This window comes from Pinus tabuliformis, chromosome 3_1 (assembly GCF_031772625.1).
Source record: "Pinus tabuliformis cultivar Carrire ecotype Pingquan chromosome 3_1, CPIR1, whole genome shotgun sequence".
NCBI lineage: Eukaryota > Viridiplantae > Streptophyta > Pinopsida > Pinales > Pinaceae > Pinus > Pinus tabuliformis.
Genome location: NC_142301.1, coordinates 709,992,790 through 710,001,393, shown reverse-complemented (window position 1 = coordinate 710,001,393; position 8,604 = coordinate 709,992,790).

Below are 8,604 nucleotides of genomic sequence, written 5' to 3'. Positions count from 1 at the left end.
CCAACACTCTCCTCTATATGTCTATCAATGTAAAGTGGTTGTAGTGGTTGTTGAGATATTTTCACTAGTGTGTTATGGCCCTCATATTTTATCTTTCCCCCTTTACACTTCTTCTTCCCATCCTTAGAAGCATATGGTTGCTCCTTCTGCTTAAATCCACTTTATTTCCTTTTCTTCAAGCCTTTATTGTCCAAGTATTATGCATGTACACAAGCCTCATCCATCGATATGTGCTTGAACATCATCATTTTATTCCACAAATGGATGTGTGGACCCCCTACATACCTGAGGAGTACATCTAGGTTATTTGGGCATATACCCAACATTATAGCCAACTTTTTAAATTTTGCGGTGTACTCTTATACACTTTGCCCTTGCTTCTCCATGAAGTAGTGCCACCGAATCCACTAGTCCTTTACATACCTATTAGGGTGAAATTGTGACTTTATGAGAGTTTAAAATTCATCCCACTTAGTCACTAGAATATCTCTCTCCAACCTCAAGGTTTTTGTGTGGCTTTCCCACTAGGACATTGGATAGTTTGCCATAACAAATCTAAAATATTATACATAAAAATCCAAAATCTGCAATGATGTTTTATTTCTCTTTAGATTTTTAGATTTTTAGGTTATTTTTTGTTGTCTATGCATGCAAATTATAATTATGTATAAAATATGGAATAGAAAAAGAAAAAAATAAAAACCCATTATTGACACAAGATATAACCTAGAAATCCCATTTGGGAGAAAACCCAAGTGGAAGGTGAGGTCGCTCTACTCTATTTCTTTGAATATAAAATAACTACAAGTACAAAGAAGTAAGTTTTTTGGCCTTTGGGCTACTTTAGTGCAAAAATCCTCTCTATGTGTTGTCTCCCTATCCCTCTCAGCTACTCTACTCATCTATGGAACAAGATACACACAAAAAGAATGGAACCCATTTTCCTCCTAGTGGCCCACATCCTGATAGAATACTAGTGGTTAGGTTTGAATCCCTAAACTCTTAAAAAAAGTTACCATATGCAATCTTCTTGAGCCTTCTCCATCATGATCAAATGGATAACCCATTTTCAATGAATAATAAAGGATGATGTGGCATCCTCTCAAATTATTGTGGCCAAAATAGGAAGGTCAACTTCCGAGCGGCATAAATTTTGCACATGGACTTCAATTGAGATGATTCTTATGTCGTTGGAAAGGTGTATGTGTGTAAATATGAAAAAAGGTGCACCCAAGGGAGGAAAATTTTTACCCCAAAAAACATAATTTGATGCCTCAAAACACTCCTAGAAGGTTTTAGACATCGATTTTCCAAACTGGGTCCTGCTGATAAAAATGGTCCCATAAGTGGATTCCTCCACTTTTACCACTTTTAGTGCATCAAGATGGATTAAAAACAATACAAGGATACAATTTGGATCATATGCCAAAGATACACCATAAAAATCCCATCTAATGGTTTGAGGATGCATCTGGTGCTACAGCTTGATTAACTTCATGGGTTGTAGGTGTTATTCATACTTGAGCTTCATAAGATTCATTTAGGGTTTAACACCCTTGTTGTCATCCCTTGACCTAGGATATTCCTCAAGATCCATTATTGGTTCATAAATAACCTATACATGGTGTAAATACCATATTTAAAGGTGATTAATCCCCTACAAAGGTCATATGTGATGGTTTGAGGAGTTGTGTCCATGATGCTTGAGTCTAAGAAGTAAGGATCACTGTGGGGGGTTATTGTTTCCCTCCATTGCCTATCTATATTCAAGGACCCTAGACCCATCAATGATTCCTAATACCTTGCAGTGGAGTTTTTATTCTAGTTAAATGCCAAATACTCACTATAGAGGGCATGCGTCATAATTTCTAAGCAATATCACTGCTATGAAACATCAATGTAAATCCAAGGAAATGAAGGAATTCCAAGAGATATCATTATCACTTGGGTGTTAACACAAAGCTCCTTCTTGACAATTTATGATATTTCACGATTATTGAAGAAGGTGTTCACACAACCATGAAGAGTTGCAACATGTTATCCCTTCCATTCAATGGTCAATCTTTCTTTTGCAAATGAAAATAAAATATAAATAGTAACTAAAATAGATCATCAATGCATCTAAAAAATTGAATCACAAATCTAATTATGAGTCAACGGATTTGAACAAAATTTTGGTTATGAAATGAAATCATATCTAATTACAGTTCTTATCATAAATCAAAGGACAAGTAATCAAATACAATCTAGTTATAAATTATTAGTATGCAATTTAGATACAGAGCAAAGGATTGATATGCAACTTAAATATAAGTTGAAAGAGTTACTCACAGGATCTATAAATAGGATACAAACAAAGCTACATTACAAAGTTAATGATTTAGGCCCAACATGGTTGAAACGTTGGGCCCTTCTCAACCAACATCACATTTCTTGAGAAGGAACTAAATCACATGTAGGATTAAGCCAAAATCATCTCTCGAAAAACACTAACAATGGATTTATATTAATCTATATCAAAAATACAAAAGAAGATGCAAAACTGCCTAACTATTAGATCGATGAAAATATATATTTAAAGCACTATACTATAGTTACTTATCAAACTGATGGATCTTTACAATATGAAAGCGTTAAGTTATATAACTTTTACATGGTGAAAGTAACGATCAAGTGGATTCCATGAATACCTTGTGTTTTGCATAGAAATTATCAATACATATCAAAATAAATCATGTTGGGTAATCTTGGTGGATTTCCATGCAATTTTAGAATTGAACCAAAAATACACAAACTTCAAATCGTTGGAGGCATGTGAATTTATGTGACCTATTGCATAGAACCAATTACACTATTTAAATGCTCCATATTAAGGTTTGTTGATTGTGATGTTTACTAGTGACTAACGCTTCCTTCAATAATCTCAGAGCCGATCCAATGAACGCAAGAGCTTCCTGAAGGTGCCAGAAAGAAAACCCATGTTTTGTTTCTTGCTTTGGAGGTCCACAACCATGTCAACCATGGAGGGGGATTACTAAATGTTGTGTGGGTTACAAGACCTAGATTAAAATCACCATTAGTGCTAAATAATATTCATTAATCATTTTAAATAATTAAAACATAGGAAATACTAATAAATAGTTAACAAGTTACCTTGTATCCCTTTAGGTGGGATTTTCCCTATTAATGGCATGGAAAAGATTATGATATTTAAAAAAGAGCAGAGTTTATAGGTTCAAAAAGGGGTTGACTAATAATGATAATAACATTAGTTTAGAGCCATGACAATAACATCAATAATGTTTTTTTTTTACAATATCGTTTATGGTTTTATATATTCCAAGAAAGAAATAGGAGAAATTTCTTTTTACATTTGATGTTGGATGGAGTCATGTACAAGGATATAAGGTTGGAAACGCAGTCCCAGAAACCTTTAGACATGATTCCAAAAATTCCAGATATTCCTATTACAATTCTAGCATACTGCCTTACAAACTGGGACAACAATAAAATACACTTACATAACATAATTGTTAATGACTAACAGACTTCTAAAATACTGAAATACAGTTTAATATTTGTTCACTGATTGGTCTTGCTGACATCTTTGTTTGCTGCTCTGGTAGTTTGAGTTTTCTCCCTCCTGATTCAGTGTAATATTTTTGAGGTAGTTGACTGTCTCCTCAAGGTGAGTGGATTTTTGTTGAGGGAATCTATTTTTGCCTTCTGGCTCTCCAATTTTCTCTTCATATCACAGTTCTCAGCCCTCATTTGAAACCTCAGATCTTGAATTGTCTCATTTATCTTGCTGATCATAAATTTATTGGCTCTGCAAATGGCATATTTCTCATTTTAAGAGGCTCGATCAATTGGATTTAATTCCATTTCTGAGCGATCTTCAAATTTCCTTTGAAAAACGATTTGATCCTCTGTGTTGTGTTGATGCTTTCTAGTATCACTACTTAAAAAATACCCAGCTAAAGTTCCCCTGTCCTTGTTTGATTGCCACCAATGAACCTTTTCGCTGTAGAAACGCTATTTTACCTTCCCTTTGGAGAAGTAGTAGCCTACTGGATTGGACCAAAACAAGGGGCGGAGAAGAGTAATCTTGGCAACACAGACATTGATGAAGTAGGGGAATTGAGGATTCTAGAGACGAGTTTAGAGATGCGTAGACAACCTCGAGGAAGGTGATTGGTTGTACAATGTTAATATTCGTGCTGTCACAGTGGAAGATTGTGCGCAGAGAGGTTCATGTGGAGTCACTGGACCTCCATGTTGTGTCAATTGAGCATATATCCTTGCAGAAATATGTAATGATGTTGCATATCTCCTTTGTTTTGAACCACAAATTGTCATAGGGATATGAGAATTTTTTCATGATTTTCTTTCAGGGTCAGTAGCACTAAGGAATAGATATATGATACGCCTCCACATCCTCTCTTGTTTCCCCTTCGGGCATGGACACAACCATATTTGCATGGTGGTCCATTGTACTGTTGTTTTCCCGCAAATTTTTCCCTATTCTTTTAAAGATTCGATGCGTGACAATGTTTGAAGGATTTCTTCTGCTAACCATGGCTTCAATTATAATTGTTGAGTCTCCCATTATTATTAGATCTATGATTTCCTTTTTTTTAGGATCTTGGTTCCCATTAGCAGGTTGTATGCATCTACCTTGTTTTTGGAGGTTTTCCCTAACCCCCACTCATAGGTGACAAGTTTTTCCCCCTGTCTCGAGAAGGATCCCTCCTACACCTACTTTTCCCAGATTATTTTTGGAGGCCCCGTTGAAAAAGAGACAATTCCTATTTAAATTTCCTTTCCATGTTAAGAATTCTTCCTCATTTATTCTTATTTTCCAGTTCTAGATTGGAGGTTTGTCATTGGGATTGATATTCCAGTTACTTCTTATGGTTTCCATATTGATCCAATTCCTTTCTTCTTGCTGGAGAAGACCACTGTCTATTGCTTTTAGTCCTTTCATGTTTAAAAATTTTGAGGTGAGTCCCCAAGTTTTTGACAAGACTCTTCCAATCTTTGGGACTTGGTCTTTAAAAATATTTTTGTTTCTTGTGAGCCATATCTACCAACATAGGAAAGAAGGGAGACTTTCCCAAAACCTTTTAATGGTTTGCTTATTCTTCATTGAATAAGGATAATTTTTTTTCCATTCAGTAAAGAAGTTATTAAAGGTTCTAGAGAAGTTGATTTCCATTTCCAGGGGACTAGAAAGCTTCTTCCAACACTCTCTAGTAAATGGGCAATCCAGGAAAAGGTGTTGAATGGATTCTTCCTCATTTAGGCACATTGAACACCTTGATGGGCTGGAGAATCCCTTTATTTTTAGGTTCTCAGCTATAATAATTTTTCCTTTTAGAAAGGTCCAACTAAATATTTAACTTTAGGGAGACTTTTAGTTTTCCATATGGATTTCCATGGTGCCCAATCTTGTTCATTTTGTTGAGCATGGAGAGCATTATATCCAGACTTGACTAAGTAGGCACCTCCACTAGGATCCCATATGGTTGTATCTTCATCCTCCATGCTTTTTGGGGGTTGATCCTTTGAGGTGGTGTTGTAAGAGATCCCATTGTCTTTTTAAATTTGGAGGGAGGTTTTGAATATGCCAATCTTGCCAATTATCCCCTTGGATTGTATCCAATCTTTTATCTCTTGGAAACCTAGAAGGGAAGTTAAAGGTTCCTTCCCCATGATTATGTCTTCCATACCTTGATACTTTTACCATTGTCAGGAATCTTCAAAGTGTACTTGATGATAGTAGGTATCATTTTTTAACTACCTTACATACTTGTGTGCATGGCCTTATTGGGACACTTTCAACTAGCAAGTTCTTTCATTGGTGGTTCATATACTTCAAAGCCAAAGTTTGTTTCCACCAGCTGTCATTACCAGTTATCATTCTCCATATAATTTTAGCTCCTAAGGAAGCATTCATCAATCCAGTCAGCGTTATAGATAAGCCTCCTTTCTCGTAAGGAAAAATTACTAGTTCCCATTTTACCTAGCTGAATTTTTTGGTCTCATTTTTCCCTCCATACCATAGAAAACCTCTTATTATTAATTCCATTTGTTTGTGAATACTGGCCGGAGCCAGAATAGTTGCATATTGGTAAATTGGCAACGCAGTGAGCATGGATTTGATTAGAGTCACCCTGCTAGCAATGTTCAGCCACATCATTCCCCAACTTTGGATTTTTTCCTTCATCTTTTCATTTTGTGTGCTCCATAACTTAGCCTTAAGATTTTCTTTAGATATGGGAAGTCCAAGGTAAAGGAAATGGTTCCAATTTGCTTGTATAAGAATCTCAAGAGTTTGAGATATTCTTTGCATGGTGCGAGATGTAGTGTTCTAGCCATATATTCTACATTTTGCATTGTTTAAGATACCACCTGAAACCTCCATAAAGTTATCAAGGATTTTCTTGAATCTTTGGGCAATTATGCATGAAGCTCCGTCCAACAACAAAGTTTCATCAACAAACAAGGAATGATTTATGCTTCTAACTCCATGAGAAATGTGAAACCCAATTATAGTTCTTTATCTCCTTCTCTTTTCCAAATCTCTACTTAGCAAGTTAGCCAATATTATATATAAGAAAGGTGAGAGAGCGCATCCCTGCGTCAACCCTCTGTAACTTTGAAAGAACTCACTAGGTCTTCCGTTTATCAATGGGGCTATCCAAGGTCCCATAATGTAAGCACTGATAACCTCGATGATTTCACTTGAGAAGACAAATTTATTTAAGACAAAAATGAGGTAGGGAAGACTTACCTAGTCAAAAGCATTGTCCATATCTAATTTTATGATGATTCCCTTTTCTTTTTTCAGCATGCTTGAGTGGAGAGCTTCCTGGACCACCAGAACATTGTCTATAATCTGTCTATTTGGTACAAAGCCTCCTTGATTTTTTGAAATAATCTCAGGGAGAACTTTCTTTATTTGGTTGGCTATTATCTTCGTTATTATTTTATAAGAAGTGTTGCACAAAGAAATTGGTCGAAATCTGCTAAAGGTGGAGGGTCTAGCATCCTTTGGGATTAATGCTAGATATGAGGATTTGGTGGAACCTCCCATTTTTTTTTGAAACATTCCTTATCATTCTTACTAGATCCTTTTTTATTATCTGCCAGTGTTTCCTGTAGAATGCTATTGCGAAACCATCTTTATCTGGATGAAGGCTCGAAATAACTACATCTATTTCTTCTTCTGCGATTTCTTGCATAATTTCCACATTTTTCCCATCACTTATATTTTTTGGTACATGCTGCAAAATGCTTTCATAATCTGTTGTTTCTCCATTTGCTGTTAAGAGGTTTTTGAAATGTTTATAAGCCTCTTTTTTTAATTCAAGTGCTCCTCTAATTTCCTGTCCATCTACTTGGATTTTGTCAATTTGATTTCTGGCTCTTCTAATTTTCATTGTATTATTAAAAAAAGTTGTCTTTTCATCCCATGCTTTTAACCACAAGCTTCTTGACTTTAGTCTCACCTCTTCCTCTTCTTTCTGATTCTCTCTATATATTTCCCAAAAGAGACCCTTTTCCTGGAGATGATCCTCTTTTTCCTCCTCCTCGTTTTCTTTTGCCTCTTGAAGTTTTTCCATCTTTTTTAATAGCTCAGATTTTCTTTTTTTTTGGCTTTATTTTCATTTTCTTTGGCCCATATTTTCAGTTCCTTTCTCAAATTTTTAAGTTTGGTTTCCCACACATAATAGGGAGACACCATGACTTTTTGAGACCATGCTTCCGCAATTGATTTTCTGAATTCTTTATTGTTGTTCCATATTGGGAAATATCTGAAAGGTAATGGATCTTGATTATCCATCAGCCCCATAGTAATTACAGCTGGCTTGTGGTTTGATGTCGTTGTATGAATGATTCTTGATCTTGCTAAATTGTATTTGGAGATGATGTCATCTTGAACCAAAATCCAATCTAATCTTTCCTTTATATTGTTGTTTCCTACCCTTTTGTTGTTCCACGTGTACTTACCAATGTTTGGAGGGATGTATATTATATATATATTTTTTCCATAATGGTTTCAATGGCATCCCTTGAGGGGTCTGCATGGTAAGTCCCTCCAAATTTCTCCTCTACATTTAGGACAAGATTGAGGTCCCCTCCCAAAATTATTTTTCTATTATGAGTTTCATTTAAAGTCTCTTGAACTGTATTCCAACATTGCTCTTTTTCCCTGAATTGATTAGGAGCATATATGTTGATGATGCAAAATTTCTCATTGGTGGTTATCTCTTTAAGATCTATTCTAATCCAATGCTTTTCCTTTTTTTGTTGTAGCAACTCCCACTTTCCTTTCATCCATAGTGTACAAATTCCCCCTGAGGCCCCTATGGCTTGTTGAGTTGTTCCTTCATAATTTTTTATATTTTTTTTTATCATTTTTTCTGAGTCCTGGCAACTAGTTTTGGTCTCCTGGAGCATAAGGATATCTGGGTTTTCCTTTACTAAAATGTCTTTTGTTGCATTTACTTTAAAAGGTGTCCCCAAACTGGAACAATTCCAAGAGACCACAATCATTATTTATTTGGTTGGTTAGTTGAGGGACCTCTCCCTCTTTGA